Source organism: Triticum urartu, chromosome 7 (genome assembly GCF_003073215.2).
Source record: "Triticum urartu cultivar G1812 chromosome 7, Tu2.1, whole genome shotgun sequence".
In the NCBI taxonomy this organism is placed as follows: domain Eukaryota; kingdom Viridiplantae; phylum Streptophyta; class Magnoliopsida; order Poales; family Poaceae; genus Triticum; species Triticum urartu.
This window is the reverse complement of record NC_053028.1, coordinates 612,766,028-612,778,485: the sequence shown is the minus strand read 5'-3', so window position 1 is coordinate 612,778,485 and position 12,458 is coordinate 612,766,028. Positions and strand designations below refer to the sequence as shown.

The following is a 12,458-nucleotide window of genomic DNA, read 5'->3' as shown; positions in this document are numbered from 1 at the left end:
TCTCCCTTCTCCCGCAGCGCTTAGCGAAGCCCTGTTGGAATCCCGCTACTTCCACCACGCCGTCGTGCTACTGGATCTCCATCAACCTGTCCCTCCTCCTTGCTGGATCAAGGCGTGGGAGATGTCTCCGTTCCGTACGTGTGTTGAACGCGGATGTGCCGTCCGTTCGGCGCTAGGATCATCGGTGATTTGGATCACGACGAGTACGACTCCATCAACCCCGTTCTCTTGAACGCTTCCGCGCGCGATCTACAAGGGTATGTAGATCCACTCCTCCCTCATTGCTAGATGACTCCATAGATAGATCTTGGTGACACGTAGGAAAATTTTGAATTTATGCTACGTTCCCCAACAGTGGCATCATGAGCTAGGTCTATGCGTAGTTTCTATGCACGAGTAGAACACAAAGTAGTTGTGGGCGTTGATTTTGTTCAATATGCTTGCCGTTACTAGTCTTATCTTGATTCGGTGGCATCGTGGGATGAAGCGGCCCGGACCGACCTTACACGTACTCTTACGTGAGACTGGCTCCACCGACTGACATGCACTAGATGCATAAGGTGGCTAGCGGGTGTCTGTCTCTCCTACTTTAGTCGGATCGGATTTGATGAAAAGGGTCCTTATGAAGGGTAAATAGAAATTGGCATATCACGTTGTGGTTTTTGCGTAGGTAAGAAACGTTCTTGCTAGAAACCCATAGCAGCCACGTAAAACATGCAAACAACAATTAGAGGACGTCTAACTTGTTTTTGCAGGGTATGCTATGGGATGTGATATGGCCAAAGGATGTGATGAATGATATATGTGATGTATGAGATGGTCATGTTCTTGTAATAGGAATCACGACTTGCATGTCGATGAGTATGACAACCGGCAGGAGCCATAGGAGTTGTCTTAATTTATTTATGACCTGCGTGTCAACTTAAACGTCATGTAATTACTTTACTTTATTGCTAAAGCGTTAGCCATAGTAGTAGAAGTAATAGATGACGAGACAACTTCAAAAAGACACGATGATGGAGATCATGATGATGGAGATCATGGTGTCATGCCGGTGACAAGATGATCATGGAGCCCCAAGATGGAGATCAAAGGAGCTATATGATATTGGCCATATCATGTCACTACTATTTGATTGCATATGATGTTTATCATGTTTATACATCTTATTTGCTTAGAACGACGGTAGTAAATAAGATTATCCCTCATTAAAATTTCAAGAAGTGTTCTCCCCTAACTGTGCACCGTTGCTACAGTTCGTCGTTTCGAAGCACCACGTGATGATCGGGTGTGATAGATCCTTACGTTCACATACAACGGGTGTAAGTCAGTTTTACACATGCAAAACACTTAGGGTTAACTTGACGAGCCTAGCATGTGTATAGACATGGCCTCGGAACACAGAAGACCGAAAGGTCGAGCATGAGTCGTATAGAAGATACGATCAACATGAAGGTGTTCACCGACGTTGACTAGTCCGTCTCACGTGATGATCGGACACGGCCTAGTTGACTCGGATCATGTAATCACTTAGATTACTAGAGGGATGTCTATCTGAGTGGGAGTTCATAAGATGAACTTAATTATCCTGAACATAGTCAAAAGATCTTTGCAAATTATGTCGTAGCTCGCGCTTCAGTTCTACTGTTTAATTATGTTCCTAGAGAAAATTTAGTTGAAAGTTGATAGTAGCAATTATGCGGACTAGGTCCGTAAACTGAGGATTGTCCTCATTGCTTCATAGAAGGCTTATGTCCTTAATGCACCGCTCAGTGTGCTGAACCTCGAACGTTGTCTGTGGATGTTGCGAACATCTGACATACACATTTTGATAACTACGTGATAGTTCGGTTGAACGGCTTAGAATTGAGGCACCAAAGACGTTTTTGAAACGTCGCGAAACATATGAGATGTTTTGAGGGCTGAAATTGGGATTTCAGGCTCGTGCCCACGTCAAGAGGTATAAGACCTCCGACGATTTTCTTAGCCTGCAAACTAAGGGAGAAAAGCTCAATTGTTGAGCTTGTGCTCAGATTGTCTAAGTACAACAATCGCTTGAATCGAGTGGGAGTTGATCTTCCAGATGAAATAGTGATGGTTCTCCGAAGTCATTACCACCAAGCTGCTAAAGCTTCATAATGAACTATGATATATCAGGGACATATATGATGATCCTTGAGATATTTGCGATGTTTGACACCGCGAAAGTAGAGATCAAGAAGGAGCATCAATTGTTGATGGTTCGTGAAACCACTAGTTTCAAGAAGGGCAAGGGAACAAAGGGATACTTCATGAAACGGCAAATCAGCTGCTGCTCTAGTGAAGAAACCCAAAGTTGAACCCAAACCCGAGACTAAGTGCTTCTGTAATAAGGGGAACAGCCACTGGAGCAGAATTACCCTAGATACTTGGTAGATGAGAAGGCTGGCAAAGTCGATAGAAGTATATTGGATATACATTGTGTTGATGTGTACTTTACTAGTACTCCTAGTAGCACCAGGGTATTAGATACCGGTTCGGTTGCTAAGTGTTAGTAACTCGAAATAAAAGCTACGGAATAAACGGAGACTTGCTAAAGGTGAGCTGACGATATGTGTTGGAAGTGTTTCCAATGTTGATATGATCAAGCATCGCACGCTCCCTCTACCATCGAGATTGGTGTTTGCGTTGAGCATAGACATGATTGGATTATGTCTATCGCAATACGGGTATTCATTTAAGGAGAATAATGGTTACTCTGTTTATTTGAATAATACCTTCAATTGTCTTACACCTAAAATGAATGGTTTATTGAATCTCGATCATAGTGATACACATGTTCATGCCAAAAGATAGTAATGATAGTACCACCTACTTGTGGCACTGCCACGTAAGTCATATCGGTATAAAACGCATGAAGAAGCTCCATGTTGATGGATCTTTGGGCTCACTCGTTTTTGAAAGGATTGAGACATGCGAACCATGTTTGTTGGTAGATATGCATGAAGAAACTCTATACAGATGGATCGTTTGGACTCACTTGATTTTTGAATCACTTGAGACATGCAAATCATACCACATGGGCAAGATGACTGAAAGCCTCGGTTTCAGTAAAATGGAACTAGAAAGCAAATTGTTGGAAGTAATACATTTTGATGTGTGCAGTCCAATGATTGCTGAGGCGTGTAGTGGATATCGTTATGTTCTTACTTCACAGATGATTTGAGTAGATGTTGAGTATATTTACTTGATGAATCACGAGCCTGAATTATTGAAAGGTTCAAGTAATTTCAGGGTGAAGTTGAAAGATCGTCGTAACAAGAGGATAAAAAGATCTAGGATATGATCATAGAGATGAATATCTGAATTACGAGTTTGGCACAGAATTAAGACATTGCGGAAATTTTTTCACAACTAATACAGCCAGGAACACCATGGTGTGATGGTGTGTCCGAACATCATAACTGCACCCTATTAGATATGATGCATACCATGATGTCTCTTATCAAATTACCACGATAGTTTATGGGTTAGGCATTAGAGACAACCACATTCACTTTAAATGGGGCACCACGTAGTTCCGTTGAGACGACACCGAATGAACTATGGTTTAGAGAAACCTAAGATGTCGGTTCTTAAAAGTTTGGGGCTGCGACGCTTATGTAAAAAAGTTTCAGGCTGATAAGCTCGAACCCAAAGCGGATAAATGCATCTTCATAGGACACCCAAAACAGTTTGGTATACCTTCTGTCTCAGATCCGAAAGCAATAAGGGATTGTTTCTAGAATCGGGTCCTTTCATGAGGAAAAGTTTCTCTTGAAAGAATTGAGTGGAAGGATGGTGGAGACTTGATGAGGTTATTGAACCGACTCTTCAACTAGTGTGTGGCAGGGCACAGGAAGTTGTTCCTGTGGCACCTACACCAATTGAAGTGGAAGCTTATGATAGTGATCATGAGACTTCAGATCAAGTCACTACCAAACCTCGTAGGATGACAAGGATGCGTACTACTTCAGAGTGGTACGTAATCCTGTCTTGGAAGTCATGTTGCTAGACAACAATGAACCTACGAGCTATGGAGAAGCGATGGTGGGCCCGGATTCCGATAAATGGCTCAAGGCCATAAAATCCGAGAGAGGATCCATGTATGAAAACAAAGTGTAGACTTTAGCAGAACAACTCGATGGTCGTAAGGCTGTTGAGTACAGATGGATTTTAAAAGGAAGACGAACAATGATGGTAAATGTCACCATTAAGAAAGCTCGACTTGTCGTTAAGAAGTTTCCAACAAGTTCAAGGAGTTGACTATGGTGAGACTTTCTCACTCGTAGTGATGCTAAGAGTCTGTTGGAATTAAATTAGCGATTACTGCATTATTTATGAAATCTTGCAGATAGGATGTCAAAACATTGTTTCTCGGCGATTTTCTTGAGGAAAGGTTGTATGTGATACAACCGGAAGGTTTTGTCAATCCTGAAAGATGCTAATAATTATGCAAAGCTCCAGCAATCCTTCTAAGGACTGGAGTAAGCATCTCGGAGTTGGAATGTATGCTTTGATAAGATGATCAAAGTTTTTTGGGTTTATACAAAGTTTATGAGAAACTTGTATTTCCAAAGAAGTGAGTGGGAGCACTATAGAATTTCTGATGAGTGTATGTTGTTGACATATTATGGATCAGAAATGATGTAGAATTTCTGGAAAGCATATAGGGTTATTTGGAAAGTGTTTTTCAATGGAAAGCCTGGATTAAGCTACTTGAACATTGAGCATCAAGATCTATAAGGATAGATCAAAATGCTTAATGGTACTTTCAAATGAGCACATACCTTGACATGATCTTGAAGGTGTTCAAGATGGATCAGTCAAAGAAGGAGTTCTTGCCTGAGTTGTAAGGTATGAAGTTAAGACTTAAAGCTCGACCACGGCAAAATAGAGAGAAAGGACGAAGGTCGTCCCCTATGCTTAAGACGTAGGCTCTACAGTATGCTATGCTGTGTACCGCACCTGAAGTGTGCCTTGCCATGAGTCAGTCAAGGGGTACAAGAGTGATCCAAGAATGGATCACAGAACAGCGGTCAAAGTTATCCTTAGTAACTAGTGGACTAAGGAATTTTCTCGATTATGGAGGTGATGAAGAGTTCGACGTAAAGAGTTACGACGATGCAAGCTTAACACCTATCCGGATAGCTCTGAGTAGAGATACCGGATACGTATAATGGAGCAACAATTTAGAATAACTCCAAGTAGAACAGTTATTTGAAATGGCTCCAAATAGAGCGTGGTAGCTGCATCTAGGAGATGACATAAAGATTTGTAAAGCACACACGGATCTGAAAGGTTCAGACCCGTTGACTAAAACCTCTCTCACAAGCAACATGATCAAACCCAGAACTCATTGAGTCTTAATCAAATGATGATGTGAACTAGTTTAGTGACACTAGTAAACTCTTTGGATGTTGGTCACATGGCGATGTGACCTGTGAGTGTTAATCACATGACGATGTGAACTAGATTATTGACTCTAGTGCAAGTGGGAGACTGTTGGAAATATGCCCTAGAGGCAATAATAAATTAGTTATTATTATATTTCCTTGCTCATGATAATCGTTTATTATCCATGCTAGAATTGTATTGATAGGAAACTCAAATACATGTGTGGATACATAGACAACAGCATGTCCCTAGTAAGCCTCTAGTTGACTAGCTCGTTGATAAATAGATGGTTACGGTTTCCTGACCATGGACATTGGATGTCGTTGATAACGGGATCACATCATTAGGAGAATGATGTGATGGACAAGACCCAATCCTAAGCATAGCACTAGATCGTGTAGTTCGTATGCTAAAGCTTTTCTAATGTCAAGTATCATTTCCTTAGACCATGAGATTGTGCAACTCCCGGATACCGTAGGAATGCTTTGGGTATGCCAAACGTCACAACGTAACTGGGTGGCTATAAAGGTACACTACAGGTATCTCCGAAAGTGTCTGTTGGGTTGGCACGAATCGAGACTGGGATTTGTCACTCCGTGTAAACGGAGAGGTATCTCTGGGCCCACTCGGTAGGACATCATCATAATGTGCACAATGTGATCAAGGAGTTGATCACAGGATGATGTGTTACGGAACGAGTAAAGAGACTTGCCGGTAACGAGGTTGAACAAGGTATCGGGATACCGACGATCGAATCTCGGGCAAGTATCGTACCGCTAGACAAAGGGAATTGTATACGAGATTGATTAAGTCCTTGACATCGTGGTTCATCCGATGAGATCATCGTGGAACATGTGGGAGCCAACATGGGTATCCAGATCCCGCTGTTGGTTATTGACCGGAGAGTCATCTCGGTCATGTCTGCATGTCTCCCGAACCCGTAGGGTCTACACACTTAAGGTTCGGTGACGCTAGGGTTATAGAGATATTAGTATGCGGTAACACGAAAGTTGTTCAGAGTCCCGGATGAGATCCTGGACGTCACGAGGAGTTCCGGAATGGTCCGGAGGTAAAGAATTATATATAGGAAGTGCTATTTCGGCCATCGGGACAAGTTTCGGGGTCACCGGTATTGTACCGGGACCACCGGAAGGGTCCCGGGGGTCCACCGGGTGGGGCCACCTGCCCCGGGGGGCCACATGGGCTGTAGGGGGTGCGCCTTGGCCTACATGGGCCAAGGGCACCAGCTCCAAGAGGCCCATGCGCCAAGAGAAGAGAAAAAGGGGAGAGTCCTAAAAGGGGAAGGCACCTCCGAGGTGCCTTGGGGAAGATGGACTCCTCCCCCCCTTGGCCGCACCCTTCCTTGGAGGAAGGGGCAAGGGATGCGCCTCCCCCCTCTCCCTTGGCCCTATATATAGTGGGGAAAAGGAGGAGCAACCATACCGAAGGCCTGGCGCCTCCCTCTCCCTCCCGTGACACATCTCCCTTCTCCCGCAGCGCTTAGCGAAGCCCTGTTGGAATCCCGCTACTTCCACCACGCCGTCGTGCTGCTGGATCTCCATCAACCTGTCCCTCCTCCTTGCTGGATCAAGGCGTGGGAGATGTCTCCGTTCCGTACGTGTGTTGAACGCGGATGTGCCGTCCGTTCGGCGCTAGGATCATCGGTGATTTGGATCACGACGAGTATGACTCCATCAACCCCGTTCTCTTGAACGCTTCCGCGCGCGATCTACAAGGGTATGTAGATCCACTCCTCCCTCGTTGCTAGATGACTCCATAGATAGATCTTGGTGACACGTAGGAAAATTTTGAATTTATGCTACGTTCCTCATCATCACCACGATCTTGCGTGTGCGTAGGAAATTTTTGAAATTACTGCGTTCCCAACAAACCCTCCTGTTTATATAGACACCGGAGGGGCCTAGGATTGTACAGAGTCGGTTTACAGAGAGGAATCTTCATATCCGGATGCCAAGATTGCCATCCACGCAAAGGAGAGTCCCGTCCGGACACTGGGGGGGGGGGGGGCTTCTATCTTGTATCTTCGCGGCCCGTTAGTCCGGCCCATGTCATATAGCCCGGACGCCCGGGGACCCCCCTAATTCAGGACTCCCTCACCCATCAAGCCGGGAACTATCATCATGAGAGGCCCCTTAGCCGGGACACTGTCAATTGATCCAAGGGATTGTGGGTACCTATGGAGCCTTAGAACCAGGAAGTGACAAGAGACAAATCGTGAATAACACATAAAAATAATGTTCAATTATGCAAAGTCAATACCAACAATCATGTGCACAAATACACTGGGCTGCAAGGTCGTACCTTAGCCCACGGCCTTAGGGGATTACACACACATGGCAATCAGATCACAGATGAAAAACAATGTAGATGAAATTGATAGAGGAATGATTGTATAGAGTCTTACAATGTTGTCGTATGTGATGGATTGATTACAAGTATGGCAAACTATGGGGAGAATGACTACGGAGATGGAGATGGCGGTGGCGATGGGGTGACTAGAGTTTCTAGGAATGGCGGTGGTGATCCTGACGACTGTTCTGCTCTTCAAGGTGCTGCTGACGCATGCTCGTACCAGACACCGTCTTCTCCTCCGGATCCTCTTTGATGTGTTTAGTTGGCTTAACTTGATCTTCATAGTTTATTTTTTTCATGTATAGCTTCATTTCCTTTCCTTTAATGGTCCATTTCTTGCGGATAAAAATACACGAAGAAATTTGCAACCTTTTGCATTTATTACTCATTAGTGGTAAGATCAGAGTGATTTTCTTGGAATGAGTCGGTTGTTGAAGTTTGTCTCTTAGCACTGCTCCCATGTTCCGAGTAGTGCCCTCAACACTTGTCTTGTTGCCAACCGTCTTGGGCAGCTGCTAGTTTCTTCTTTTCAACACTGCTCCCATATTCCGTGTTGGGCGGCTGTTTGGTTTTTACGGTTGTGGTAACGACCATTCTGGTGGTTACCAATTTATTTGCTGGTTTTCACGCGAAGGATCAGAAAAGGGTCATTAATCTCCAACTTGAACAAAGTACATTGACCTGACTTGTTTGTGCACGTGTATGTTAACTTTATTTGGTAACAAGGATTCCCACTTCTCCACCATTAATTGTTGTGAAGGCCGCACGAGAAATCACGCCTAGGAAGAGACAAAAGAGTATAGCAAGTCATTTTGTGATTTGTTATTGTGTGTACTGATCTTCATGAAATTGATGCTTTTGGACTGAATTAGTGATCTTATCTTGTGTGTAGCAAGATGAGGGATCAACTTCTTCTTTTTGTCTTTTTCTTTTTTGCGGAAGATGAGGGCTCAACTTGTGAGACATGACTCGCGTTATGCTTGAAATCTAAATTCATATTGTACCTATCAATTATGGATTGTCAAGTCCATGGATACTTGTGCAGCTTATTGGGTTGATTTTGTGGATTGGCATATACAGTATATTCTTGAGACATTTGAAAATGGTACTGAAATATAGAGACATCATGTCAAAAGAATTGGTGAAAATGATGTCAAATTTTTGAACAAAACTATACATGAGTGCGAGTGCATTTTACAGCCATCCAGCAAGGGCTACAGTTGAAGCCATCAAGCTACGTACGCCGGCGAACCCTCTCTATAAGAAGAGGGTGCCGGGCCGGGCGCCCCTGCACACATGGCGAGAATGAGCCTCTACAACTACAAGCTCGTGCTCCTCTTCCTCCTGGCGTCCGCCGCAGCCGGCGCGGCGACCGCCGCCCGCACCGTTCCGGCGCCGCCGACAACCCCCGCGGCCGCGGTCGACGTCCACCAGGCGGTACCTCCACCCCCGCCGCCGGCGCCGACGTCCGACGAAGACGGTCAGTCCCGCGAGGTTCGCCACGCGATCCCTCCACCGCCGCCGCCGCCAACCGCACCGCCGCCGCCGCTGTCAAGCGCGCCGCCGTCGCAGAGCCGCCTCCGTCGCGTCGCCGTTGCGTTGGGGATCGTGGCGGGCGCGGCGGTCGTCGTCCTCGTGGTCACCACCGCCGTCTGCTGCTGGCTCAGCCGCCGCCGCCGGATCGCGGAGGACCCGCCGGCGCCGGTCGCCGTCCGCCGCTCCGACGTTGTCGTGGAGATGCGACCGATCACTGTTCGCTAAGGTCGTGTTATATACAAGTACTGCTGTAATGACTGTCACTGAACGAACTAGTGTCTTTAAGTAGTATTATACATCACCAAGTGTCTCTCTGAACAGATACTTCATAAACTAGTATGAATTCTCTGGAAGTATTATCCCTATTCGTGTCTTTCTGAACAACCAATGAAGGATGCGCACAAAGGTTTCCCTAAGTACTACTCTTTAAACTAAACCATGACCAGTAATTTGGAACGAAGGAAATACTCAATAAGCTCTAATTTGTCTTGATGTTTCTCTACTTGAGCACAAAGACTGATAAAATTGTAGTATCATTTAGGGCAATTCACCAGCAAGTGAAAGTCGGCCTTCTTTAATAAGCTGCGTGATTTTGTCAAAAAAAGTGTGATATCTATACCATTCTATAGTGTGGGAATTATTTTGAATGTAGACCATCCGATCTACACATCCAACGGTCAATATGTGGCAAATTCTAACAACGTGAGCCATCGATTTCGGCATCCAACGGCTGAAAAGCGCACGGGGCCTGAAAAGCGCACCTGTCTCGCTCTCCCATCACATGCTGGCCTTCCCCCTGGTCCGTGGCCTTCCCTCCCCGTGGCCACCGCCATTTCTTCCTCCATGTAGTGTTGTCACTCCCAGCCTCGCCAGTGCTATCCTCCGTCTGAACAAATAAATAATCATACCACATTTGTTTTGGCGCACTACCTCAGTATCCATTCGGCGGTACCCAGCTCTGTTGCTGAAACTTTATTTCCCTTTACCATCACACAAGCAAAAAAATCAGTTGGCACGACCGTCCGTTTCAGCACATGCTCACATCTCGACATCTGTCGGCCACAGCCAGGTGGCTCGGAGGAGGCCGGAGATGGCTGCCTGGGAGGCCTGCAAAGCCATAGTCCATCGAGTGGCGCCGGATGACATCGTCATGGTGCGGAGCGATGGCCATAGTACAGAAGGTATGAAGAACCTGTGCGTTGGATCTAAAACATACTAGAACAGGAGACGGGAAGGAGACGGACAGAAGAGACGGGAGAGTTCGAGATATGCCTAGACATTTTTAAGAGGTGAGTAACGTGTTGCAGCAACATTGTCCCAGAAAGCTAGGCATTTATGGGCAGGCTCGGATTGGTAAAGTGGGCTATCCTGGAATTCCTTCTTGCAAATCATGACGTGGTAGGCCTGAGTGTGAACGGTCTGAATGAGTGCTCTCTAAAACAAATTTGTCTCTAGTATATTGTTTCTAAAAAAACTCATGGTAGTTCTCAGGAAACTTTCTACAACAACATAAAAAAATTGGAAAGCGAGACATAATTGTTTTCATGATATACACATATAGAAGGAAACGACATAAAAAATGTATCCAGGCATACTCCACTTCGCAATCACTTGGTACAAATTTATTGCCCATATTTTATACTTCATGAAATGCCAACATGAATTGTCAGCATGCATGTCACCGGTGTGCAAAGCACGTGCCACTTACTATCTGAAGAGAGCTCTGATGCTCACAGTGAAGACGTGGCTAAGGATTATGTTTATCTAGGCGTTGTGATCTACCAGAGTAAAAATCATGGTTCTCCAGTAATAAGTACTCCCTCCATTTCAAAATATAGTGCGCCCACGTTTTCCGAGATCCAACTTTGATCATAAATTTAACCAACGAGATCAACTGCGGCAAGAGAAAAAATTATATAATTGAAAACTTCTTTCGAATATGAATCCACTGATATAATTTTTGCTCCCGCCGCAATCGGTCTTGGTAGTTAAATTTACGGTCAAAGTTGAAGCATGGAGATAGAGGAAGCACTACATTGTGGAATGGAGGGAGTAATATAACAGAGCCTTTCTGGCTGTACAAAAATGCCTGCTTCAGCTAGTTACCATTCCCTTGAGAATAGTTGCCTCCATTGAGAAAGGAGACTCCTTAGTCCTCGGGAGAATAATGACTTAGACCATGCGGAACCAAATAACATAAATGGCACAATTGAAATCAATACAGCGAAGTGTTTAAGCAACCTCTCTCTTCTGAACAAGGAACTGTTGGTACGATCTTGGTTGGACAACATAGTTTGGGATCCCAGTTTGGACCTGAAAGGCGATCAGATGCATTTTGAGATTTTAGATGAGAAGAATGGGGATCACCTCCGCTCTTATGCTCATGCGATGATTGTTATTCAGTCAATGAAGACTGCGACAGTCGAAAATTTTAGCTATTACAACCAAGCAATTACATTGGATGGCCAATTCAACATTTATAGTGACAAATTTTATTCCAACAGGAAGATGTCACAACAAGCTAAATCTCATACTTGTATCTGATGAATCTCGCAATCTATGATCTTGTTTTGGATTCATGAATTTCCATACCATATCATTCCACATCTATGATCTTGTTTTGGATTAATTAACTTGTATCTGATGAATCTCGCAATCTTTATATGCTTATTTCATCACGGTGATAATTATTGCACATGGGGTGACATGTTTTTTAAAATCGGGTGTCAGATCATTTCAAATAATTCAACTGAAATAGTGTGGCATATCAGTTTGTCTTCAGTTCTTCATCGTTAATGTATAGTCAAGTGAGCGACCAGCAGTTCTGTTGTCCTGGGGAAGTATTTCTGTAATGTGCCACTGCCCACTGTCTTGCTGGACTTTTGTTTCTTTAACTGGGCTTCTTATTCTACTGTTCTACGACCTTATACTATAATATAAGATGAATTTCCTGCTTATTTTGGAGATCAATAGTTTGATATAGTCCGAGCTTGTTACAGTTGCTCGTATGCTATAGGGACAAAACACTACTCTGGAACTTTAAATTTTCGAGTTCAGATTGTAATTCTGGTCAGATGCATTTTCTATCAGTTTTTCCAGTCGAGAACATTCGATTCTCTTTGTGAGGCTTGGCT

General features: G+C 44.4%; 1 long non-coding RNA gene across 1 annotated transcript; it reads right to left on the bottom strand.

The window, feature by feature from the left end:
- Nucleotides 1-8,891: 8,891 nt before the first annotated feature.
- LOC125520181 lies at nucleotides 8,892-10,216 on the bottom strand. The gene is made up of 2 exons (XR_007288515.1): nucleotides 10,086-10,216; nucleotides 8,892-9,538 (listed from the first exon to the last, which is right to left on the bottom strand). It is a non-coding gene; the product is annotated as an uncharacterized LOC125520181 (long non-coding RNA).
- Between the last annotated feature and the right edge of the window lie 2,242 nt (nucleotides 10,217-12,458).